The following is a 26,596-nucleotide window of genomic DNA, read 5'->3' as shown; positions in this document are numbered from 1 at the left end:
AGAAGGAAGGGAGACAAGAAGAAAGAGACAGAGAAAAAGACTGGGAAGAGAAAGGAGGGTTTGAAGAGGTGGTAAGAAATAAGGAGTGAAAGACAAGAAGGAGAGTGGAAAGAAGTGAGAAAAGGACTAAAGAGGGGGAGAGGAGAGCGGGGAGAGAGAGAGAGAGAGAGAGAGAGAGAGAGAGAGAGAGAGAGAGAGAGAGAGAGAGAGAGAGAGAGAGAGAGAGAGAGAGAGGGGGGGGGGGGGGCAGGGAGGGAGGGAGGGACAGACGGAGGGAGGACCAGAGAGAAGCAGCAACCGGCTCGGGCAGCCCGCCGAGGACTTGAGTGAAGAGCGAGCCGGGGAGCGCCGGAGCGCCGAGGGGCAGGCAGCCGGTGGGGAGCATGAGCGAGGCCCGGGGCCGGTGGCGCGGCTGCTGCGAGAAGCGGCGGCGGCAGCAGCGCTCAGCAGCCCCAGCAGCAGCAGCAGCCCCAGCCCCAGCCCGCCGGCAGCAGCGTCTCGCTCCCGGGGTTCTCTAGGCTCCGGGGGCCGCCTCCCTGCCTGCCTCTCTCCCTCCTGGACGGGCCAGGCCGGTCAGCGCCGCCTCATGGGGGCCCCCCGAGACCCGGAGGCTGCTGCCCGCCTCTGGTAACGGGGGCCAGGAGAGCCCTGTAGCCGGGTCCCCGTAGCCGGCAGCAGCGGAGGAGGAGCGGCAGCAGCCCCGGGCGCCCGGCCCCGCCACAAGCCAGGCTCGGAGGACCGGGGCTCGGAGCCCCGGCTCAGTCCCGGGCGTCCCCCCGGCCCCGGGACGCACGCGCCGGGGAGTCCCCGGAACTCAGAGCCGCGGGCGCCCGACGCGAGCCCGCCGAGCCGGCACAACTGTTGCAGGCGGCGGCGGCGGCGGATGCGCCCTTGGAGAAGCCGGCTGCCGGCGGCGGCAGCCCGCCACAGAGTAGCCGGGGAGCCGCGGCCAGGTAAGGAAGCCCGCGGGGCGGAGAGAGGGTGCCCGCGGGTCCTGGGCGCGGGGCGCGGGGAGGGGCGCGTGCCAGGGTAAGTGGGGGTGGGGGAGGCGCAAACGTGCGGGTCCCAGGCTTCAGGATGTAGGAGCTCAGGCAAGGAGATGGCAACTCGCAGAGGGGACGCGGTCCAGCCTGTCCCGAGAGCGTGGAGGTGGGGTGAATCCCGGCTTGGCCGGAGCACACTTGGCTGGGGGAGGGGGCGCGTGCCAGCGGGCTGGGGACGCATCTGGGGAGGGTAGCGCGTGCCAGCTTGACCCGGGCGCACCTGAAAGGAGGCGCGTGCCAGCGGATCGAGCCCTCGCTTGGGGAGGCGGGGTGCGTATGCCGGCTTGCCCGGACACCTGGGGGAGGGGCGCGTGCCAGCCGCTCGGGTTCACACCTGGGGAGGGGCTGGGAGAAGCCGGTTAGCGGGTTTAGGGCGCAGCAGAAAACCAGGCGCAGACAAACCGGCCCGCGGCGCTAGTGGGTGGGGAAGGTCCCCCGGCGGCGCAGAAAGAGCTTAGGGTGCCGGCGGGTCCCGGGAGATGGCGGGGCAGGACTCTAGGTAGGGGCGCCCGCCAGCGCTCTCCGAGGACTTGGAAAGCCAAGTTGGGGAGGGGGTGCCCGGATGAAGAAGAGGAACATTTCTTTCTCTCCCGCCCCAATAGTCCCTAGAAAAGCTGGGGCAGCCGGCAAGCCCTTCTCCGCCCCCGCAGCCCCCCACCTTCCGCGGATGCCTGTACTCCTCCTGAGTCTGGGGCCGCGGGCAGAGGCTCGCTTTCGATCCTCGGCCGAATCAATATTTATCCCTGGCACCGAGGGCATTAGTCTTTAGCACCTTCGGAAGCTCATTAGTGCTCGCTGTTGCCATGACAACCAGACCCGAAGCTTCATCAGATTTTATATATGTATATAAATATAGCGATTCTAATTATTATTTGTTATTCAGCGAGACCGGGGGGGGAGGGGGAGGGAGTGGAGAGGGAGCTGGTTGGGGCTGCCCCCACCAACTGGTAAAGCCTGGAAGCTCGTCCTGCCACCGCTGCTTTAGAAACGCCAGCCACAAGGCTTCCCTGCCCTCTTGGGAGAAGGAAGGTAGACGAGGGAGGTGGAATCCAAAGAGCTCCGGGATATTTAATTCTGTAATAAGCGCCCTTGTCGGAGAGCAGAGCGATCGAGGAGAAGATACCGACAGCTAGCATGGAAAGGTCTTTTAGACCAAGTGGGGGTGCGGAGATGGTGGGGGAGGGGGCCTTTCCCCTTCTTTCTTGTCTGAGTCCTGCTGGTTGGGAGGGATTGCCCGAGTTCGAATTCTGCCCGCCACCTTCCCCCACCTCCTCCCGAGCCAGTCCCAGGAAAAGGGGCCCGGATGGTGTTGGGGAGGCGGGGAGGATCGTTTCATCCTTAGAGAATCTTGGGGAGGGGGGACGGTAGATCCTTCTCTAGGTTGCTACTCGGCCCGCTCGTTCCAATGACCGGGAAGCGCCTGCTCCCTGCTCCCAACGCTCCTACCTTCCCTGAAGCAGAGGGCACAGCTCGGCTTTGTCTGGTGTAGACAGGAATGGGTTCCCTGAGATAGGAAGGCTGTTCCATAAAGTCGGATCCTCAGAGAAGCAAATAAACCGGGAATTGGCCGAAGCCTTCAGTCGGCAAGCTCAGGGTGATTTCCCCGTTGGCTGTCCACAGCCCAAGTGGAGATTCTCCCTTCCACTCCAATCCCCACCTTACCCTCCTAAAAAAAACGTTTTCTTATTCACCAGTCTCACACGGATAAAGCTTAAGAGAGGAGTCTTAATAAGTAAAACTCTCGTTTTACTAAGGGGGAAACTGAGGCCCAGAGTTGCAACGGAAAGATCAAGGGATTTGGCATCATAGACAATGGATTTGAATCCTGACTCTAATTTTCCCAACTCCTGCTTCTTAGTTGCAAGGTCATTTCCAATCTCTGGGGCTCAGCTTTCCTCCGAGGTAAAATGAGCAAATTATATTATCTCTAAAGTCTCTTTCGATGTGATCCTGGCTGAATCTCAGTTCTTGACTCCTCAACTAGAGCTCTGGGAGGAGAGGAATAGGAGGTGCCCCAGGAAAGGATGACAAAATGAACAGGAATCCTTTCACTGGAACAGCCTTTGTGGTGTATGGTGGAAGGAGCTCTGAATCTGAAACCCAGAGAACATAGGTTCTAGCTCTGGTTCTGTTTTGTTTGTTTGTTTGTTTGAGATCAGGGGATGTTTATTCTTTAGCCCTAAAGGGCTAAAGAATAAACATCCCCTGATCTCAAACAAACCTAATCTCAAACAAAACTAATAACCTCTTAATCAATTCTTTCTGAATTAAATTGATGTCCCTACTACTAGAGACCCACCTATAAAATGAGGGATTTGAACTCAGTGATCATTAAAGCTCTGAAATCTAAAGAAAAATCTGGACAAGAAATGAGGTTTACTGACTCAGGAGAGGGTGAGGTTTCCCTCTCAAAAAGGCCTGAATTGGGGATTTCCATAGCCCAGACTAGATGGCAACATTTCTGATAGGCTCTGGTATTGTTGAGTTCCTTTGGGCCAGAGAAAATTCCCAAGGAGGAAAAGACTAGAAGAATTCATCCAGTCAAGGGATGTGCTTTTTTCCAACCTGAATCCCAAAACTAACTCCTGTTTTTAAGACTGAGAGCTTTTATGAGGGGCAGAAGCTATTTAAGAAGGCCCCCATCTGCCTGAACCTGCATACTGGCAGGTTATTGGACTGAGAAGGAGAAAGAGAAAAGGATTATTTTTCCTCTTTGGGGATTCTAGTAACACCCTTCCCTGTTTTCCAGGGAGAGCTCTGATCTTGAGATGAGGGGTAAGGATTGAGGAGGAGAGAAAGAAAAAAAAATACTTTCTGGTTTGTAACTTGGGCTGGGAAAGGCTTTTGACAAAGTCAGTTCAATGAATAGTCATTAAAACTCTGCCTTGAGCTCCAGCAGCCGGGAAGGAGAGAACACTGGGGTGGTTTTAGAGCCTGGCTCTTAGCATTTATCTCTGAGGCCTTTGCCACTTACTGGCTATGGAGTCATTTAACCTCTACATGTCGCAGACAGCTTCCTAGTTCTACTAAACTTTATTAAATTTCTACTAAATCCCAGTGTGGTATCTTGGAGAGAAATTGGCTTTATAGGCAATGAAAATGACTTCAGATTTTACCTCTAATGTTTTATTGTCCCTATAATTTTGGACAAGTCACAGACTTCCCCAGTCTTGGTTTCCTCTTCTGTAGATGAGAGTTTTGTCCTAGACAATCCTTCTTAGGCTAGATCTGTATTCTGTGCTACTATCTGTATTGGTGGAAGAAGTCCCCACACTGAAGAAATCACGGGTTATTGTGAAAGAGAGGAGAGAGATTCCAAAACATCAGTGGGATTGTCAGGATCCTTGGGGAACTGAAATGATGAGTTCTTTTTTTCTGGTGTTTCAAGAGTTACAAGGCTCCTGTGCTATGGTAGTGTTAAGGTTTTGTTTTCCCACTTTACAGATAGAGAAACTGAGGCTAGAATGGCATAATTTACCTAAGGTAACATGTTCATGAGTGGTGAAACACAGAGTTAAATTACAATAATAAGTAAGTTACATAACTATTAATTAATACCAGCTGATGAGGTAGATAACGGAGACTTCATGCTTTGTTCCTAGAATATGCCCCCTTTCCTTCTCCCCCCACTGATTTCCTTTCTACCTATCCTTTAAAACTCAACTCAGATGCTCCCTTTTCTGGAAGCTTTCCCCAATTTGCTTTTGTTATTATCAATCTCTGCTCTTATTTTCATATGTGTAGTCCTGAAAGGGATGTTCAAAGGGCAAGTAGTGTAATGTCTTCATTTTAGGGATGAGGAAACTGAGGCACAGAAAAGGAACAGTGACTTCTATAAGCTCTTCTACTTAATATGTGGCAGAATCATAATGTTAACTCAGCTCCTCTAGCTCCTGACTCTGAGCATTTGTGCCATGCCCTGCTCAGGCAATATTCATGTGTGTAACTCATCTACTAATCATGTAATATTGCTCTCCTCTGGGTGGTGCCCTATTTCTCTCCTTTGTTCTGACCTCCATTCATAAGGAGGCTGTAATGCCTCTTTTATAATTGGGCTCTCTTCCTAATGCCAAGTATAAAGTTTTGCACACAGTAGGCACTTAATTAGTGTTTGGACTGACTTGAGCTATTGTATTATGGGAAGTGCACAGCAGTTGGAATCAAAGACCCGGATGCTAGTTTGTATACTAGGCAGCCATGAGCTTAGTTGTGTGGTCCTGACTTCTCTGGATTTCAGTTTCCTCTTCTAAAAATAGAGTTGCATCAGAGAATCCCTATATTTAAATTGAATTGATATAGGCTGTCTTCAGTGAGTTTTCATTTGACAACAGTTTAGAGAAATTAGTGGGACAGGGCCCTAAAAAAGAAAATAAGAAATGGGGATACTATTTGTCCTTAGCCTCCTAGCCTTTTTACCTCACAATTCCACATGCACTTCATCCCTGCCTAGAGTTGTATTTTAATACCTCTGGAGCTCAGAACTGAATTAAAAATAATTTCCCAGTTCAACTCTCAGCCCTGATACTTACTAATAGATTAATTGTAAGAATGCCAACAATAAAAATTACAAGCAGCATTTATATAAGATTTTAAGGCTTGCAAAACACTTCACAAATATTATATCCTTTGATACTTTCAACAGACCTGGGAGATAAGTGCTATAATAATAATAATAATAATAATAGTAATTATTATTATTATTATTATTATTCCCATTTTACAAATGGGAAAACTGAAACTTTGGTTTAAGTAGATTACCAACACACATATGGTTAGTAAGTGTCTGAGGCCAGATTTGAACTGAGGATTTCCTGAGTCCATTGCTCAAGCTACCGTACTACCTACCTGAGTCACCTTGAATGAGGTTCTATCCTATCTCTGGGTCTCATTTTCCTCATCTGGAAGGTAAGGAGCTTTTCCAGCTTTTCCAGCTTTAAATCCTATATCCAGGTCCTTCAGGTCTCAATATGTGACTTAATCTAATACAACAAATGACTTTCCATCAGGAATTAATGATTGTAGCTTGGCCCCAGGGAGCAGAATGAGGAACAATGTCAAGGAGAAATTAAGCTCGATCCTCAGGAAGGCTGCTTGACCTAAGAATATTAACTAGGGAATAGCTGCCTTGAGGTGGGAGGGATGCTACCCTATCTAAGGATGCCCTCATTTGAGTTGGAGTGCTGAGCTGAACCTCTTGGGCTTCCCTCTTTCCGGTGCTTAGTTTTGTTTTCTAGCAAAGCATAGAAAAAGCAGATGGGAAGAGAGGTACCTTGTAAGGTTCTAAATCTGGAAGGAGAGAAAGGGAATCTGTAACTGAACTTTGCCACTTTGTATCTGTGAGCCTTGCCAATCAACCTCTTTTCAGTTTCCTCGTCTCTAATTGAGATTAGAACTCTTCAAGGTTCCTTCTTCTGAAACATGTCCAGATAAATTTAGACACCTAAGACTGTGAGAATTGAAGATCAGTAATGCCAGATGATGAATGATTAGTGAAAGAACTGGAGATATTTTGATAGAAAAGAGAAAGTTGGGCATGAGGTAGCTCTCACAAAAGAACTTTTCTTTATGTTTTTCAACAGCCAATATATATATAGAAGAGGATTAGGTTAGTGCTAGGTCCCAGGATATAGAAGGAGAAACAATAGAATTTGAAAAGAGATAGAGCATGCCTTAAAATAAGGAGAAAAAATTGCATTAGATTGCAGAATCTGGAATTAAACATGACCCTAGAAAAGCCAGTGTCCAGAACCTTCATTTTATAAGTAAGAAAACGGAGACTTCTCAGTTAAATGACTTGATCAAAATCAAATAGTTAGTAAATGTAGGAATCAGAATTTGAATTCAGGTCTTTCCAACTCCCTATTCATTATACCGTGCTGTCTCTCTGGCTCACAGTAAACAAACTGCCTCTGAAAGTAATGAAAGCTCTGTTAGCGGTGGTTTTCATGGAAAGGCTGAATGAGTACTGGCAGAGATGTGGAGAGCATATTTCTGGTCAGATATGAGTTAGACTCAATGCCCTCAAGGTCTTTTCCATCTCAGAGATTCAGTGATGCTCCGGATTGGCTGTAGCTCTCTCTGCAATCTGACGAAAATAACAAGGTGGGTTACAGATGGGTTTTACTCTTGCTTTCAATTTTGGCCAATATTGAAGAAAGTGTGATGTTATTTTGGGTGTATCATGGGACTCACACTTCAAGGCTGGAGAAAGAGAGAAACATTTTCAAAACCCCATTTTCAAATGCAACCCTTTGCAAGGATAGAAAAATTCTGAACTGCCACTCAATGGTATTGGTGATTACCCCTTGCCCCAACCAGCCGGTCCCTTTGCTTTCCCATCGCTGAACTGTCAGATGTGATGGCATCGAGCTCTAAATGATCACGGTTTGTCCCATTTTTCAGAGATGTGTGAATAATTTTTCCCAAGCCCTCTTAAGAGCTTCTAGGACTTAATTCAGTGTTAAATGAGTGTAATTTAGGAAACTCACAAATTATTTGTTAATTTCTGGAAGGCAGTTTTCACATCTGCCAAAAGAGGTGCAGACATATGGATAAGAATGAATTCCTATGTACTTAAGATAGGGGAGAAAAGGGGGAGCCATTAAGAACACAGGAGATTTCAAAAAGAAAAAGGAAAATCTCTATTAAAATTCAACACGAACAGAATAGAGACAATAAAGCCCTGCATGGGATAGTGAGGTGAGCTTCCAGGAGGGAGAAACTTAGGCTTAAATCCCTGTTTCTACATGTAATGTGTAACAATGGATGAGCCCATAAGGACCACAGATCCAGAATGGGAAGGGACTTTGGAGGTTAGCCGGTTGAACCCTCTCATTTTACAGAGAAGGAAATTGAATCCTAACAAGATTTGGGTTTGCTCAAGCTCACCAAGATAGTGAACTACTTAACCGCTCTCTATCTCAGTTTCCTTATTTTCTAAACAACATAAAAAGACATATTTCATACGAAGACATACCTTCCCAAGAAGGTTACAGGGATCAGATTAAATGTAGGTAAAGCACTTTGCAAGCTCTAAGGTACCAAAAACATGTCAGATCTTATCATCATTGATATTATGACAGATAGGAACCGATATTTGGAATATTTTAGGGGTAAAGACTTGTAGGTCTTTGGCAATAACTCCACTCTTAAATATCCCTCTATCTCAATATATAGTTTTTGAAGGCCCTAACAAGATATACATTGAACTTCCTCAGACCTATAACTCACTAGAGCCTTGCCAAGCAGGTTTGTAGTCTACTAACAATGATATGTCATGGAGACATAGTCTGGTGTAAGATGGGGCTTGAAATCACTGCTCTCACACAGGAACCTGGGCAAATTAGTTTCTTTCCAAAAATCTCATCTGCAAAATTAAGCAGGGATGGGCACAGTGATCTCTGGGTCTCTATGATATGGTTCTGATTGTCTCTATATTTCAATATTCATCTGTACAATGGGGACAACAGTTGTGAGAATCACATGATTCAGAGAAAGGGGAGGTTGAAACCCATGGTCTAAAATTCTGCATTGGGAAGTAAGTGAACCTAGGAGAGATGGGAGATTGTCAAGAATATTCTGAAGAGCAAAAGAATCACAATTCCATTTAAGGAGGAACAGAAAAGGATGTAAGAGATCTTCGCAATGTCCTCAGTGAGAAAAACTCCAGGAACAGAAAAACTCCATTCTTGCTTCCAGAATATTAAACAAACTGATAGACCTGATTGCCAATTTCTGCTGAATGATATTTTAAAAAACATTTTAGAGGAGAGTTACAGAAATGGAGACATATGTCCCTTTTTTTAAGAAAGGGAAGATAGAGTATGGAAACTATAAGCTAGTGAGCTTGTCTTGCATTCCTGGCAAAATTCTAGAATATATTATCAAAAGGATGGTTTGCAAGTATTTAGAAAAGGCAGTAATGATGTCTAAGAACCAACATGGTGTCACTAAGAACAAGTAACAGCCGACTAAGCTAGTTTAACTTTTTTGATGGGATTATTAAACTGATAGATCAAGGGAGACCATAAACAGAATATATCTGGGTTTGCACAAAACATTTCACAAAACCCTCCATGGTATTCTTAAGGACAAGACAAAGAAATCTGGGTTAATTAATAACACAGATGGAGTTGAGTGAGTGAACTGAAAAACAAAATCACTAATGGATTGGTGGGCAACTAGGTGGCACTTTAATGCATAAAGTGCCAGGCCTGGAGTCAGGAAGGCTCATCTTCCTAAATTCAAATCTGGCCTCTGTGTAACTCTGGGAAAGATATTTAACCTGTGTGCTTCAGTTTCCTCATCTATAAAACTACCTGGAGAAGGAAATGGTAAACTGCTTAGCATCTTTGCCAAGAAAATCGCAAATAAGGTCACAAAGAGTCAGACATGAAAGAAACAATTAAACAGTAACAATGGATTGATGACAACTTGGGTGGTGGTGGGATACAATGTAGAGTACCCTATGGATCATTCTTTGGTTTTGTGCCATTTAATATTTTTGGATAAAAATGCGAAAAGCATCAATCATAGAGAAGATGTGGGACTGAGATGGATAGTTAGCACATTGGCTGACAAAGTCAAGATTGAATACCATCTTGACAGGTTAGACCACTGGGCTGAATCTAAAACAATGGAAGTTTTAAAGGGATAAATATTCATTCCTACACTTGGATTTAAGATAATCAACCTTGCAAATGCAGAGTAGATGAGTTGCATTTGAAAAACAGCTCCTTTGAGAAGACTGTAGGGTTTTTCCCGCCTTAATGTTCCATATGAATCAATTGTATGAGATGGAGTCAATAATAATAATTTTAAAATTATGTAAATGTGATCTTGAGCCATATTAAAGGCTCCAAATGTTCTTGGTGGTATTCTGTCCTACTCAGATAGGGCCACATTTGAGAAAGGATTCCTACAAACAGAAAACAGGCCACTGGAGTGATAGGGAAGCCTAAGATCATGCCATACAAGGGCAAGCATGGGATAAGGTAATTGGTAATGTCATTGGTTTGGAAAACTCCCTCTTCCAATGCAGGTGGGCATTTCCTCTGCAACTTAAACTCAGCTTGGAGAATCACCTGGAGCATTTTGAGATTGAGTGATTTGCTCTGGATCACCCAGCCAATACATGGCAGGATATATATGGGGTCTTCCTAATTCTCTGTCTACTATGCCCTGTGCCCTTTAGGGACCACTGGAAATAGTTAGCCAGCAGAAGGAATTAGGAAAGGACATGAAAGGCCTTCATTTAGAAGAGGGATTGGGTCCTGTGTCCCTTGTCCCTAGAGCAGGAGCAATGTAGGAACAGAATGGGAGAAGGAAGGGAGAAATTGCTGGGAAATCTACCAGATTAACTTCCTATCCAAAAGGGGAAGAAGCTACCCTATGGTAGCTTAGGTAGTGAAGTTCCCATCAATGTAGGTCTTCAAACAGACACTGGGTGACTATTACTTGGAGACTTTGCAGAGGAGATTCCTGTTCATATCTAGGTTGGATTTGATCACTAAGGCTTCTTCCAACTCTGAAATCCAGTGTTTAGACAAAACAAAGGATATGTGAAATGGAAAAGTATGTTTTGTGGGGGAAAGAGCCCTGGATTTGGAATACAAAGTCTTGCACTTTACTTGTGAATGGTGTGGCTTTGGGCAAGTCATCTACCTCTCTGGATCTTCTCTCTAACATTAAGTCCTTTCCAGCTTTACAGCTTATGAATTTGCTCTTCCTTTACTCTATTTATCCCCTTGACAAGCTGCTCCTTCTCCCAAATTGCCTCATAAACTTTAATGACAGCGCCATCCTCCCTCTCACCCAGATTCACAACAGCGGGCAAATTCTTCCATCTCCTCCAACCCCCTAAAGCAAGTGCTTGGCAAGAAGTGGCAGAGAAGGAATGAGGAACCTGGATTTGATAATTACCAGGCAGATCTAAATCTACAAAAGTTGAATCTTCCTCCATAACATTTCTAAAGTCTTTCTCCTCTCCATTTTCACAGCCACTACACTTACTCAGACTTTCATCACTTCACCCTTGGACTACTTCAATAGCCTCTTAATTGGTTGCTTTGTTTCCATTATCTTTCTTTAATAGTCCATTCTTCATACTCTTTAATAATCTTCCTAAAGCATAAGTCAGACCGTCATTCTGTCACTCAAAAACCTTCAGGGGTTCCCAATTGTCTATAAAATAAAATAAATACCTCTTAGCCTAGCATTCAGGGCCTTCCACAATATAGCTTCAATTTTTATTTTACATCATTCGTTCTATGTTCCAGACAAACAGTTCTACTAGTGAGGTGTTTTCTGATCTTTTCCTAAGCTGATTCCAAGCTAAGGACAGCACTGTTACTTCAAAGCTTTCCTGAGGGACCTTCTTCCAGGAAGTCTTCCTTTTCTTCTTGGATCCCTCTCAAACTCACATAGGTGAAAGTGGGCTTTCTTTACATTTCCTCAACTCTCTTTTGCATGGGCGTCTCTTTTGTTCTTATTCCCTCACTGTATGGCCACCAAAGGTCCAGCCTGCCCCTCATATTGTCTTAATTACCTTACTAGAGAGTCTGAACACTTCATCCTGTGAGTTCTGCTTTGGTTATTTTGTTAATGGGTTGTGACTTTAGAGAGACAACAACGATTGGGGGATAAGTTTAGACTGAATCTCAGGAAATCTAGGATGGAGTCCAGTCTATGAATTAGCTGTGTGAATTTAGGCAAGTTAATTCACCTCTCTAGGATGTCGACTTCTTTTTCTTTAAAAAGAAGGAAGTGGGGGCAGCTAGGTGGTGCAGTGGATAGAGCACCAGCCTTGAATTCAGGAAGACCCGAGTTCAAATCTGGGCTCAGACACTTAACACTTCCTAGCTGTGTGACCCTGGGCAAGTCACTTAACCCCAGCCTTTAAAAAAAAAAAAAAAAGAAGGAAGTGGAACTGGGAATGGAACTGAGACCCTTCCCACCTTGAAACATTTGTACTTCAATTAGTCAGTCAATGAGTAGCCAGTCACTGTGTCAAGCAAAAACAATTCCTGATCTCAAAGAACTTATAGTCAAAAGAGAGATACATGAACATTCATAATATGAAGGAAATGAATGTAAAGACATTTGGGGAAGAAATGAACTAACAATCAGAAGGATCAGAACAGACTCCATGAATAAAGTGGTGCTTGGGATTTTATAAGGCAGAAGTAAAGATGAATTTCAGGCAGCAAGGCATGAAAGCAGAATAGGGAGGTCACCCATGAGGAACTTTGGAATGATCCAACTGGGGTGGAATGAGGGGAGGAAAAAAAGAGTGAAGGAAGGCTAGAAAATGAAGAAAGTGCCCTTTGGGAAGGACTTAAAACAGCAAAGAGACCACTTTGATGCTTCAGGAAACTGGGAATGTCAGTGCTTTTCACCTGAGAATTGGGGGAAGGGCTTAACATGGTCAGAAAATTGCTTTGAGAATTGGGGGTGGAGGAGTGAGCTAAAAGCCATGATTATTATGGGGGTAATGAATTAGCCATTTAGATGGAACTCTTCTTGGATAACCTAATTCATCAATAATGATAGTACTTTAGGTTGCATAAAGTACTTTCCTTGAGTCACTAGTTACAAGTATTATTATCTCCATCTCACAGAGGCTTAGAAAGAGATGAAGAAACATAAAATGGTGTAATTGGGAGTCAAGTCCAAGGTTCTAATCCAAAGTCCAAGTCTCATTCCACTGCACCACACTGCCCTCTACTAGTACAGGAATCCCCAAATGACAGCTCTGTGGGAATAAGATTGAGGAGAGAGAAGTTTTAATAAAGTCAAAAAAAAGGAGAAGAAGTTGGGAAAAGACATAGAGCACATCATCCTTTTAGGGCCCTAGTGAGTAGTGGGAAACTAATAATAATAATAATAATAATAATAATAATTTTACATTATATATAATGCTGATATAATTATTAGCATAATTGTTAGTATGGAAGCTAGATGATAAAGTGTATAGAGATCTGAGACTGTAGCAAAAAGATTGAAGTCAAGTTGTTTTATATCATATCAAATTATATCATGTTATATATTGTTTGGGGCAGGTAGGTGGCACAGTGAATAGAGCACTGGATTTAGAACCAGGAAGATAATCTTGATGAATTCAAATCCAGTCTCAGACATTCACTTGCCAAAAGTCACTTAATCCTATTTGTCTCAGTTCTTCCGTAAAGTGAACTGTGGAGACTCACTTTACAGATAGCCAATCACTCCAGTATCTTTGCCAAGAAATAGGATCACAAAGAGTTGGACGTGACTGAAAAACAACCAAACAAAAAAAATAATATTAGCACAGTTTCTGTCACAAAGAAAGCACTATAGAAATTGTAAACTAATCATAATTACAATTATTATTATTGTTCCAACCTGACCTATTTAAACAAGTTGCTCTTGCTGGAAAATGGGAAATCAACAAAGGGATAGATATCCACATAGGTTATCACTGTTACCTAAGGAAGTTGGGACAAAAATCAAAAGTCCTAAGAAAAAAAAAACACAAAAATTACTAAAAACCTTAGCCATTAAATATGTACAAACATAATCTGTACATATAATATTGAACAAAAATTGTACTCTGACAATGAGTTGGGCTTGAAAATTGAAAAGGAAAAATCTAGGTTAGATTGCTTTTGATAAATTGACCCTAATCTTCTTTTTCTAATATTTTTCTCAAAGATTTGAATTTGGAAGGGACCTTAGGGATGATCTAATCCAACTCTTTCATTTTACAGATGAGAACCTGAGACCTGGAGAGTTTCAATAACTTGCCATGGTCACATAAGTAGCAATATTTGAACTTAGGCCACCAAACTGCAGGCAAGTCTATTTAGCATTATTCCTCTTGTATCATTTGGCTCTCCTATAATGTCATTAGAACAGCTCCAAGATGGAGGCAGCACAGTAATTATTATCCTAGTTTTGTTGTGAGGGAGTGAAGCTCAGAGAGTGAAAATGACTCACAAAAACCCCATTGTAAGTGATGGAGCTGAGATGAGAAATCAGTTCTCCTGCCCCAAGCCAGGGCTTTCTACAGTACACTGTGTTGGCTTTCTTTCAATGTTGAGGAACATCTGTCAAGTCTGAGTACCCACTTTGGGTCAGGTATGGGAGAAGTCTTAGAAAAAGTTCTAACTGGACTGAAATCTGTACTTTTCTTCCTGTTCTTTAGTGGCCAATGGACATCAGGAAGGAAGTGAATAACTATTCTTTTGATGGTAATGGTGAATTCTCCAGTGTTTTATTAGCTAACATACCCCAAAGCTACACATTAATTAGGCCTCTAAAATACTGTTTACTCAGGCATCATCCAATACTATGAAATGGAACCTTTTTTCTCTCTCCATTATAAGGTATTCTCATTAAAAATAAAAGCTCGAAATCTGCTTATCTTGGGGCAAAAGATTACATTAGTCCCAGGAAGTGTGAAGCATCATTTATCACAGATGAGTTTATGTCTTAATGTGACTATATTTATCTGGACTGAACCTGGAATTCCTTGAAGACTAGAATTGAAAGTGACCTATACTAAGGCCGAACCTGTTACTCAAGAACCTCACTACTATATATTAGGGACTGTGATGACCCAATCCACTCATGTTTTTACACTTTTTTGGACTTTTACACTTTTACACCCACTTTTTTTTACACATTGCTTCCCTTCATGCATTCTATATTACAGCCAAATGAGCTTTTTGGCTATAATCTCCATACTTAAAAACATTCCATCTTCTGCCTTTGCTGAGATGTACCCTCCATTCTTAGAAAGAACTCCTTCCCTGTTCACTTTTGCTTCTTAGATATCTTATTTTCAAAGCATAACTCTGGTGTCCAACTCCTATGGGCAACCTTTCCAGATCCACACCCTTGCCTCCTCAAATTATTTTGCAATTTAATTGCTGTAAAGATATATATTTTTCCTCCAGTAAAGTGTAAGCTTAATGAGGGCAGTGACTTTTTCTTTAGTGTTGTGTATCTCAGAACCTAGCCCAGGGTCTTGCACATAGTGAGTGCTTTAAAAATGTTCGTTGAATAAATGAACCAATGTTAGATCTGGGAAGGAAATTAGACATGGGGATGTCAGAGCCAGAAAGGTGTTTAGAACAGAGAACATCAGATCTGGGGGAAGCCTTAGAACAGAGAATGTCAGAGCTAGTAGACACCTTAAAGATCATCTAATTAAAACTCATCATTGTATAAAACAGGAAAATAAACTGGGGGAATGACTTACCAGGACCACATGATGAGGTAACAGAAGGGCCACTCTGTCCCTGTGGCCCATAATTTAAATGCAGATTCCTTGCCAGTTTCTTGGTCCCTGAGAAGTAAGCTTCTGCACAGGTGGCCAGTCCAGTGCTCACAAAATGCATTTCTCTACTAGAAGAGAGAGGTGAGAGAGGATTTCCCCACCTCCTCCCTTCCTTTCCTTCAGCCTTTCCTTTGTTCTGTCTTTTTAGTGGCATTTGCATAATTTCTGAAGTTGATTGGCCCAAAGGCAGCTCCATTTAATCACTCCTGACAATTTTCTGGTTGCAGCAGCAGCTGTCACCAATTAGTTGTGTTAGCAGTAATGTTTCTTCATAACTCATCTCTGCAGAACCCCCACCTCATGCCTGCCCTGATGAAATAACTGTGCCTGACAGCTTGAAGGAGCACAGCACAGGCCACCATGTCCCAAGATCCCAGAGCTGGAAGGATCCTTAGAAATCCTGTTTTCCTTAGATGCCCTTACTCATGTGCCACCTCCTCCAGGAAACATCCCCTGATTTCCCCCCTTGATTTTCAGATGTCTCATGGTACTTTATATTGCCTCAGCCTCCCACCCTAAATTATCTTGTATTCACTTTGTATGTATTCTGAATATATTTAATTAACACTGGCAACTGCAGTTCAAGGCCAGGGGACTGGAGCACTGGGATCAGTCCTTTCTACTAAGGAGCCCCTCTATACAAACAATCTGGACTAGGTTCAGTTTTGTGGGAGCTTGATGATCTTTAAGATAGATAGATTTTTTTTCTCCTGTTGAATCTTTTCCCTCTCTACCCACTTCCTTCCAAGTGAAAATTTTCTAGTATTAAAATTTTTGTGTGTGCATTGACACTTCTAAAAGTCAGAGCTTAATTTGTTGTTTTGTTGGGTGTCTAAAGTGGTAGAGAAACTGTTAATAATGGAGATTAAATCTAAAAGTTTGTTGTCAGGGAATTTCTTATTAAACATTGATTAGCACATTCCTATGGTCTTCTCAAGTAGAAAAATACTTCAAAAATAAGATGAATCGGATATAAGACACTGAGTTTTCTGTACCCCAAAGAAGTATGTGTCAGAGATGGGACATAAACTTAGGTCTTCCTCTATCTGCTACACTGATGCTTTTCACATAGTAGGTGCTTAAGAAATGTTTGTTGATTGATTATTGCAATCAAATTGATTATCTGATTCCCACCTGTCTCTTCTAAAACCTTTAGCTCTGACCCTTCCTTTTTGGTGGAGGTGGTCCTGAGTTCTCCAATAGCACATAACTAGGGTGCACAGCCAATTCGAAAGTCTTGTACTTCTCTGTTGTTGTTTGCTTGCATTTTCTTTTCTTTCTTATTTCCCCCCTTTTTGATTTGATTTTTCTTGTGCAGCAAGATAATTATATAAATATGTATGCCTATATTGGATTTAACATATATTTTTTACCATGTTTAACATATATATTGGATTACTTGCCATCTAGGGGAGGGGGGAAGGGGAGGGGGGAAATTGGAACACAAGGTTTTGCAAAGATTAATGTTGAAAAATTATCCATATATATGTTTTGAAAATAAAAAAGCTTTAATAAAAAAAGAAATAAAAATAAAAACCAAGTGTGAAAAAAGAAATTATTGTGCTTGAGGCAAATTCAATTTGGGAATGGAGTATAGTGGTGGAAGCTCAAAGAATAGCCCACAAGTATAGTCATATCATGTTCCAGAAATGATAGGGAAGGAGAGATCAGCTCTAAGATGAATGCATCACAACAGTGAAACTCTAAGAGTGGTACATGCACAATGAAGATATTTCCAGCCCTAAAATTCTGGCATTCCATGCTTCTGGATGGCGTAGCTATGATAGCTGTGGTTGTTTGAAGAGCTGTCGCAGAAAAGAAGGACTATTTTGTCTTGACTAGTCTAGTCTAGTCCCAGATTAGAACTAAGGAGAAGGTACCAAGGTAGATTTCACATTAGTGGAAGGAGAAACATTCCCTAATAATCAGGGCTTTCCAAAATGGAAAAGCCACTCAGGAGGTAGTGGGATTTCCATCAATAGAAAGCTTTGAATAGAGACTGGATGACCCCTTGTTAGGGAGTGCTTAGAGAGATTCCTCTGTGTGTGGGGGTTAAACTTGAGTCTCTTTCAAATATGAAATTCTGGGAGTCTGTGAGGTTGTTGGGAAACGTTTTTGTGAAACATGGGGAGGAGTTTTTAGCAATCAAAACTGTTCAATAGGGTGGGAAATAGGGTGGTTTGTTAGGCAGAGAGCTCCCAATCATTTAAAGTCTTAAAATAATGAATGGTGGGATATATGGAAAGGAAAGTTCCTATATCAGGAAGCATGTTTAACCAGGAGATATTTTTTTTTCTTTTTTTTCTTTGAGGCTGGGGTTAAGTGACTTGCCCAGGGTCACACAGCTAGGAAGTGTTAAGTGTCTGAGACCAGATTTGAACTTGGGTCCTCCTGAATTCAAGGCTGGTGTTCTATCCACTGCGCCACCTAGCTGCCCCTCACCATGAGATATTAAAGGTTCCCTCTAAATCTATTTTTGACTAAGGACATCTTGGTTGATCTTGGGGCCTGAAAACCAGGTAGAAAACCTAGAGAAGCCCAGAGGGAGGACTAGGAAGAGGATGGACCTTGAGTCTGCTCCTTTCCTTGATTCTCTTATGTAGTGTCCTGATCTAGTCCCAGAATTTAGAACAGGGAGAAAACTTCAATTGACAGATGAGGAAACTGAGGCCCTTGGAGGAGAATTGGCTTGTTCAAGGTCAAACAGTTAGCAAGTAGAATTCAAACAGAAGTCCTCTGAATTCAAATCCAAGCTGCTTCCAATATACCATTATTCAACTACACAAATATATATTAAGTACCTACTGTGTACAATACCCTGTGCTTAATTCTGAGGATATAAGGATGGGTCCTTTTTCTCTTTCTTCAGGACAATTATTAACTAATGGAAGATAAATGAAGGTACCAGATTGGGCATTGGGTGGGGAGAAAGATGAAGATCATAGGATCAGCACTAGAAGGGACTTCAGAGATCTTCTAGTCCAATTCCTTCATTGTATAGAGGGGAAAACTAAGGCCTACCAATTCAGTGAGTTATTTAAGGTCACTCAGGTGGAAAGATCAGAGCTGGGCTTCAAAGCCAGTTCATATCCGATTTTTCTTGTGCAGCAAGATAGCTGTATAACTCTGTGTGTGTGTATGTATATATATATATATATATATATATATATATATATATATATATATATATATGTTGGATTTAACATATATTTTAACATATTTAACATGTATTAGACTACCTGCCATCTAGGGGAGAGGGTGGAGGGAAGGAAGGGAAAATTTGGAACAGAAGGTTTTGCAAGGATCAATATTGAAAAATTACCCATACAGATGTTTTGTAAATAAAAAGCTTTAATTAAAAAAAACCAGTTCATATCATAGGATCTTAGGACTATATCTGAAAGGGAGTCTAGGGGTCAGCTAGTCCAATCCCATAACTTTTACAGCAGAGGAAACTGAGGCCCAAAGAGGTCTCATGTCCAAGGTCACAAGGCAGCAAATGGGACCTGGGTGCTCTGATTCCAAGTAAGGTGTTCTTTCCACCAGATTCGTCTGCCTCTCCTAACTTGGGGTTGCAAGCATTGGGTTTGGAGCCAGAGGCCCTGGGCCAGCCTTTCTCTACCAGCTGAGGATACTGGCATACATTCCCTCCAAGGCTCTTTTTCTAGCTCCTCAACCCTGTGATCCCAAACATTTCAACACTTTGCCAGAGGCCGGCCTGGACACCTACATTGATTGAAATTCACAGTTTTTATTTTTGTACATTAGATTCGTGTGGCGCTTGTCCTCCAAAGAACACAAGGAATGACAAAGGTTGTCCTATTTATACCCTCAGCTCAGCAGGAGACCAGGCTGCTGCATTGATTTTGTGAATGGGCCTGCTTGCTGGGAGGTAGCAGAGGGAAGGTGGGGAGAAGAGAAAGTGCTGGGCTGGGGGAAAGGAGCCCTTCTTCCATCCAAACTGGGCTACCTGAAGGAGCCTGATTCTGGGAAGGATCTTCCCTCTTTATCTGCCAAATAAGGAGGTTGGGTTGCTCACCCTCTCTGGTATACATCAGTAAAGCAGATATTTATTTTGTATTTACCTATATGCATACATGGGCATGAATGGTGCCATAGTGCCTGAAGTCAGGAAGACTTGCTTTCATGAGTTCAAATCCAACCTCATACTCTATAGTGTATGTACAATATGTAGATATATGTGTATGTACAATATGTAGGTATATATGTCTTGTGTACACACACACATACACACACAATTTTTCCCTTTGGTGGAATATAATGCAGGGACTTATCGTTTTTATTTTTGTAACCTCAGTGTGTCTGGCACATAGAAGGTACTTATAAATCCTTACTGATTTGTTAATACTGTCTTCTCTGATGGAATGTAAGAGCACGAAAGGCTGGAAGGAAACAAAGAAGGAAGTAAGCATTTATTAAGCATCTTCTGTGTGCCAGGCACTGTGCTAAATGCTTTACAAATAATCTCATTTGACCCTCACAACAACCCTAAAAGATAGATAGTTATTCCCATTTTGCTGTTGAAGAAACTGAGATAGACAGAGGTTAGGTCACACCGTCCAAATTTAAATTTAGATCTTCTTGACTCCAGGTCTAGGCAGAGATGTTCATTTTTATTTTTGCAATCCCATAATCTATTAGAATAATCATTTATTGTTAATCTTCAGGGGTGTGCCACATTGTGTACCAGAAGCATCAATAGATATTTAATAAATTCTTGTTGATTAATTGATTGATTAAGCACTTACTGCATGCAATGCATGGCACTCCTTAGGGTTAGGGGTACAAAGAGTCCCAGAACCATGACTGACTCCAAGGAGCTTGGAATCTGACGAAGATGAAAAAGTCATACCCAAGTGATAAGAACTAATTTTCTGTTGGCACAGAAAATAAAACTCTGAGAGAAATGAGGGAGAGGATGACTCTATGAGTTTGGGAAGGGAGGAATAACCAGGAGAGTCTTCATGAAAGGGATGGCATCTGAACAGAATCTTGAAGGATAGCCAGTTCTTGTCAGGGCACCTGGGGGGAGGGAGCTCCTTATTGAAGGTACAACATGAGCAAATTGTGCCAAAGCAGACAAGGACTCGCTGAGGGACTCTGAGGCTGCCAAGAGTCAGATGGCAAGAAAACCAAATAGCCTCTTGCCCCTTAAAGGGCCAGCTACATAAAGTAAGCACTGATTCTCTGTTTTCAAAGGACTTGAGATCAAGCAAGGTCTACTGTGGCCTCTTAGCTTTGAGGAAAGCAAGTGATTGCAGCAGAGACAGAGATAAGGACTAGTATGCCAAATGTGGGACAACTTTGTGGGTATGACACATATTGGCTTTCTTTGGTGTGCAAAGGAGTGGGAATTTTTCCTAGCATTGCTGTGACCAATAATCTAGCCACCAAATGGTTAGATTGGCCCTGTGTTAGTTATTTGGGATGCCCAGCAAGATGGACTGGGCCTTGTTTTCTCATTGATCCAACCTGAGATTTGAAGAGCTCATGTTCCTAAGGGTATTTTTTTCTTTCTCTTCTTTCCTCCTCTCTCTTCTTAATTTGATTTTGGAAATAGAAGCCCTGGTTTGGATATATCCCACAACTACTTATCCAGGGGAAGTCTTGCGGGGATATGTGGGGTTTGACATAGAGAAGGAGGCTAGAATAACAAAGTAAAAACTGTCAAGGACCTTGGAATGGGGGGTGTCAGATTTAGGACAGGCCTTAGAACATGGACTGTCAATTCTGGAAGAGGCCTTGGAACAGGGGGTGTCCAAGCTGGGATGATTCTTAGAATAGGGAGGGCCAGAGCTGGGAAGGTCCTGAGATATTATCTAGCCTAATTTCCTCACTGTACTGAGTGAGAAACTGAGGCTCAAAGTTTCTTCCCTGTCCTGGAGAAGAGAGATTATGAGGAAGAAAGTGACTAAGCCTACCAAGTTAATTTTAGTTAGACAGCTAGAAAATGGAAAATCTCATCCATTTCCTTCCCCATCACTATGGAGCTATATAGCCTCCATGTCTAATTTTCAAAGCTATATATACAGTACCTCTTCCAAAATATGGTTAGATGCTTCTTCCTCAAAGCAATACAGGCAATTTGTTGTGTTCATGAGAATGAGGAATAGCCTCAGGACCATTTTTCCATAAAGATTCTTTAAAAGAATTAAGGATATTTCTCTTGCATAAGAAAAGGCTAATACATGATCCCAGTCTCCCAATATTTGAAGAGCATCAGAAAGCAAAGTGAGATGTAGAATTGACATCAAATTACTTGCCTTCTCAAAGAGATGGAGGGGTAGAAAGAGGGAGGAAATTTGGAACTCAATTTTTTTGATTGTCAAAAAGGTTTTACTTGTAAGTGGAAAATATTTAACAAAATAAGTTAAAAAAAATTTAAAAGAATCTATAGTGGGTAAATTAGGCCAGATTTAAAGTGAAAACCTAAGTTTAAATCTTGCTTGATATAGTTGCCAGCTGTGGATAAGTCATTTAGCCTCTTTGCCTCTATTTCCCCACCTGTTAAATGAGAGGGGAGATTCAATAGTCTTTAATGTATCTTCTGCTTCTTAATCTAAGATTCTGTTAGGCTGGAACAAAAGGCAATAAGAAGCCCCTTCCCTCAGTTAGCCACTCCATCTTACCCTAAGATACAGTTTCAATTCAGTCTGTTTCACCTTCCACACAACTAGTAAGTGTCTGAAGCCGAATTTGAACTCATTTCCTGCCTTCCAGTGCTCTATCCATTGCACCATCTGGCTGCTCCATGTAAATGAGAGTTGGGGCAAAGTTATGATGCCATCTGTGCCCTGAAGAATGTTGATGGTTTGCCTGGTTCCTTCCTAGGCTATTTAACACTTGAAGCCCAGCACCTCATGTAGGTTGGCAAATGTTTATTTTGTACCTTTACATATAGTGGGGGACGGGGGATCACTACCTTTTATCTTTGCATATTTATTGTATATAAATTATCTCCCTCAGTAGAATGTAAGTTCAGAAAAATGTTGGAACAAGACATGGCCTATGAAGTTCCCCTGGCCCTGAGTTGCTTTGATTTTATATTAAATCTTCCAGATATCTCTATCTTATAAGATACGGGTTCTCCCTGGCAAGGCCTCCTCTGAAGGTGCTCTGATGTTTGTTAAAAAAAAAAAAAAAAAAAAAAAAAAAAAAAAAAAAGGGAGGAGGAGGAAAAAAGTCAGGAGTGACAATCCCATATATCTGCTCTATGGGAATCCTTAGCTCCCTCCCAGCCTGGGCCTAGAAGTTACATTTCTTATATCTCCTACTTTTCCTCCTTTGTCTTATGTCAAGTCACAGGCTGGAAGATTCTATTCTTCCAAGCCTTCCTTTCTGTCTCTGGGGCCATGTCCACTGTCCCCATTCTGTCCTCCCACACTTGTTCTGTGGACAAAGCTCTGTCTTGGTTCATGCATCCACCATATTCTGTGGTAGACACTGAGCCTAAATGTGTTTATTACAGTTCCTGCCTCCTCCCTTCCCCTAAACACAGATGTTTCTTTGAAGCAATTTTTATGTCCCATGCTGGAGGGGGTCAGGGATAAGTAAGAAGGTTGAGGTTTCTTTGACTTAGCTTCAGTTAGCATTTATTTTCCCTACTGCCCAGTTGGGAAACTCTTTTCTTCTCTAAATTTGAACTTCTGTCAAATGAAAAGATTGATATTTGTGCTCCCTGCCTCCACGGGTTATTAGAAGGAAAGAAATTTTATAAATACCAAAATTCTGGGGAAATGGAACTTATTATTTGGATCAAAGCACAATTCTGAAGTCAGCTGGTGAAGCTAGGTATCAATTAATCCATCAGCCAACTGGAGCCAAGTGGAGCCAACTGGCCAGACCCAGAGCCAGACACCGGACATAGAGGCAGAAAGGAAATGGCCCCAGCCCTCTGGGAGTTTACAGCCCACCCAAGAAGACAATCTGTGCATTTGTGATAGAAACAACCTAGATACAAACATACAAAACCCTACATGGTAAGGATTAGCAGCTCTGAGGATCAGGCAGAATTTTGTTCAGAAGATACTGCTTGGGTTGAGCTTTGAAGGAAAGTGGAAGATTTTAAAACATGGAACTCAGGAGGATATCTAGAACTCCTGATCCAGGCTGACTGATATTTTCACTGTAACTCCCTATTCCCATCCCATTACTTTGTATGTGCTCTATTTCTGTATATTTCCTTGATTTTCCTGTGTATACGTTGTTTCCTATGACCCAATAGGTCTTATCTTGACCTCATGTCTTAAGGTGTAGCAGAATTTACCATCTGCCCTACTGATATGTCCACCAGATCCATAGGTATTGCTATCTAACCAGTTCATGCACCCTTAAAACCTTTGAATCTGCCCTATGTTGGAATCTCATGTCCCATGTTACCTTGTACTGGACTGCTGGCTTTCAAGCCTTCTTAAGTCTCCATTAAAACAACCTTTCTAGAGAGCCAGCCCTGAAGTCAGGAGGAGCTAAGTTCAAATCTGGCTTCAGACACTTAGCTGTATGACCCTGGGCAAGTCAATTAACCCTAATTGCCTCAGTAAAAGACAAAAACAAAAACAAAACAACAGTCCTCTATGTGTTCTCTCCCCAGTAAGAATGGGAGCTCCTTGCGGCAGGCACTGTTTAGATTTCCCGTCTATATCCCCAGTTTTGATTCCAGTGCTTGGCACAGAATAATCATTTAGAAATATTTCAAGCATTCAAACAAACAAATCAACAAGCAGATATCAAGTCTTACTATGTATCAGCCTTACTCTAGGGATACAAAGAAGCAAAAAAAAAAAAAAAAAAAGCAAACTAACAAACAAAATAAATACACAACCTTCAAGGAATTTACATTTCAGTGATTTCAGTGTGACTGGTAGGGTCATTTTCTTCCTTAGGAACTATGTTTCTTCTGCTATTAAGTGAGTGAAGGAGACTAAACAGTCTCTTAGTCCCTTATTGCTCTAGAACTCAGTTCTGATGGGGAGATAATGTGAATAAAAATAGACATATAAGATATAAATTGCAGAAAGTCAGAGAGTCATAGAGTTGGCAGGGACCCCAGCTGCCCGCCTATTTTCAGCTACTCCATCCCTTGTCACTCTCCTCATCCCTTTTCAAACACATTTTCCAGAATCTGTCCATTTTATGCCCTGTGACTTTCTTAAACTCTTAGAATATTCAACTCCAATGATTTTTGAGTCTTCATTTATAGAATTGGAAGGAACCTAAGAGACCATTTCTTTTTAGCCCAGTCTCTCCCTACATAATATCTAATAAATGCCAGAAAATAGTTGTTACAATTCACATTTCTAATGGAGTTTGGGGTAAGACATTCAGGTTAAAACTTGCTACACATTTGAAATGGGCAGCTAGCCATCCTAAGGCCAGAAAACTGGACTGTTTGTCCTGTGTACCCTGGTACTCCCCTACCCTTAACTGGATCTAGGTGGCAAAGAAAAAGAACAAGATTGTTAGTGGCTTCCTATGGCAACCTTCCCTGGCTATATTTTCAGTAGAAAACATGAGGGAGAGCACAGTTAATCTCTCACCTGCACTGGTCCCAGGTCCCAGATCTATACCTGGAAGAGACCTCAGCAGCCTTCTCATACAACATACCCATTCTGCAGGTGAATAAACTGGGGCTCAAAAAGGTTAGATGTTTGAATCCTTCTTGATGTTCTGCTGGGCATACGAATATTTTGTTTTGGTTTTTTAGTTTTTCTTTTTTTGATCTTTCTGTTTTCTTTTTTGTTTCTATCTGGAGATAAATTCATTGTGAGCCTTTTGAAGTTCTTATTTTGTATTTAGTTCAATAAATACATTTTTTAAAGAAACTAAAAATAAAAAAAAAGGTTAGATGACTTCAAGGTCAAAAGTTCAAAGTAGAAAGGGGTTCAACATATCTTGGCCAAGCTCCACATTTTATAGATAAAGTAACAAGAAAATAACTTGCTCATGCAGTCAACATTAGGGACACCTCCAAGGCCTACATTCTCTGACATCAGTTCAATTCAGTTCAATTCCAGCAACAGTTATAAAACACCAAAGGTGCTGGAACTACAGATATGAAGGCCAACATGGTCCTTGTGGAGGAACTTATAATTCTAATGGGGGAGGGGTCAAGGAAATGGCATATACACAAATTAGATACAAGGTGACATATAATACATGTAAGGGAGAAACCCAAAATGCTCTAGGAAAAAATCATCCAGAGGGATCAATGAGTCATATAGGCTGACCTTTGAAAGAAGAGAAGCAGATTTTCCCTCGAAGGAAGGATGAACACCCTAACAGTTAGAGCTGTCTATGGCAAGAGTGGAAACTGGGGGATACCCAACAACTGGGGAATGGCTAAACAAATTATAGTATATGAACATAATAAAATACTACTGTGTTGTAAAAATGATGAAGAGATGGTTAAAATCTGGGAAGATTTATCTGAACTGATGCAGAGGGAAGGGAGCAAGACCAGGAGAACAATATGTACAGCGATAGCAACATTGTAATCCACTGTGACTTAGTAATTCTGTTGAATACAATGATCCACCAGAACTCCAACAGATTTGTGATGAAACATACTATCCACCTCTGATGTAGGACAACTGCCTGGAGATAAGTGGAGTCCATAAATAGGACAATGGGAGAAAATGCAATGGTTTGATTGTTCTGGTATCTGGGAGCCCCCTGAAAGGAAGAGATAGTGATCTCGGGAGCCAAGAGAGAGCTGGGACTTGTTAGACAAAGCTTAGAACATGAGATGTCAAAATTAGGAAGGACCTTAGAACATAGAATGTCAAAATGAAGGAGATAGTCTTAGAACAAAGAACATAATGTGTGTGTATGGGGGGGGGGGTGTAGCTGGTTTCACCCAGTGAAAGATTTCTCAGAGAGGTTAAACTTTTCAGCCCAAGAAAGTCGAGAGGAAAAGGAAAGGAGTAAAAGTAATCAGAAAAGAAGAGAGAGAGGAAAAAAGAAGGAATAAGATGAGGGTAGGGTGAGGAAAAAGAAAGGGCCCTTAGAGATCGAATCCAATGTGCTCATTTTAAAACTGGGGAAATTGAGTGCCAGAGATGGAATGTGAATTGGCTAAGGTTAAGAGTATGAAAAAAAGAAAGGAGATAAAGGGGAAAAAGGATTCTGACCTGGGATAAGGTGGATCTCAGCTGTTTCTCTGAAAGAGTTTCTACTTGATATTGGAGTTAGCCATTTTTACTTTCAAGGGATG

General features: G+C 42.1%; 1 protein-coding gene across 1 annotated transcript in view; it reads left to right on the top strand.

The window, feature by feature from the left end:
* Nucleotides 1-321: 321 nt before the first annotated feature.
* Nucleotides 322-26,596, top strand: part of SHISAL1 (shisa like 1) — a 122,797-nt gene continuing 96,522 nt past the window's right edge. The window contains exon 1 of the mRNA XM_074271935.1: nucleotides 322-953. The gene's annotated coding sequence lies outside the window, so the exon portion shown is untranslated. The remainder of the gene's footprint in view (nucleotides 954-26,596) is intronic.

The sequence above is a fragment of the Sminthopsis crassicaudata genome, chromosome 5 (genome assembly GCF_048593235.1).
Source record: "Sminthopsis crassicaudata isolate SCR6 chromosome 5, ASM4859323v1, whole genome shotgun sequence".
Classification (NCBI taxonomy): domain Eukaryota; kingdom Metazoa; phylum Chordata; class Mammalia; order Dasyuromorphia; family Dasyuridae; genus Sminthopsis; species Sminthopsis crassicaudata.
Note: the sequence above shows the minus strand (reverse complement) of the source record. Positions and strands in the feature narration are given on the sequence as shown.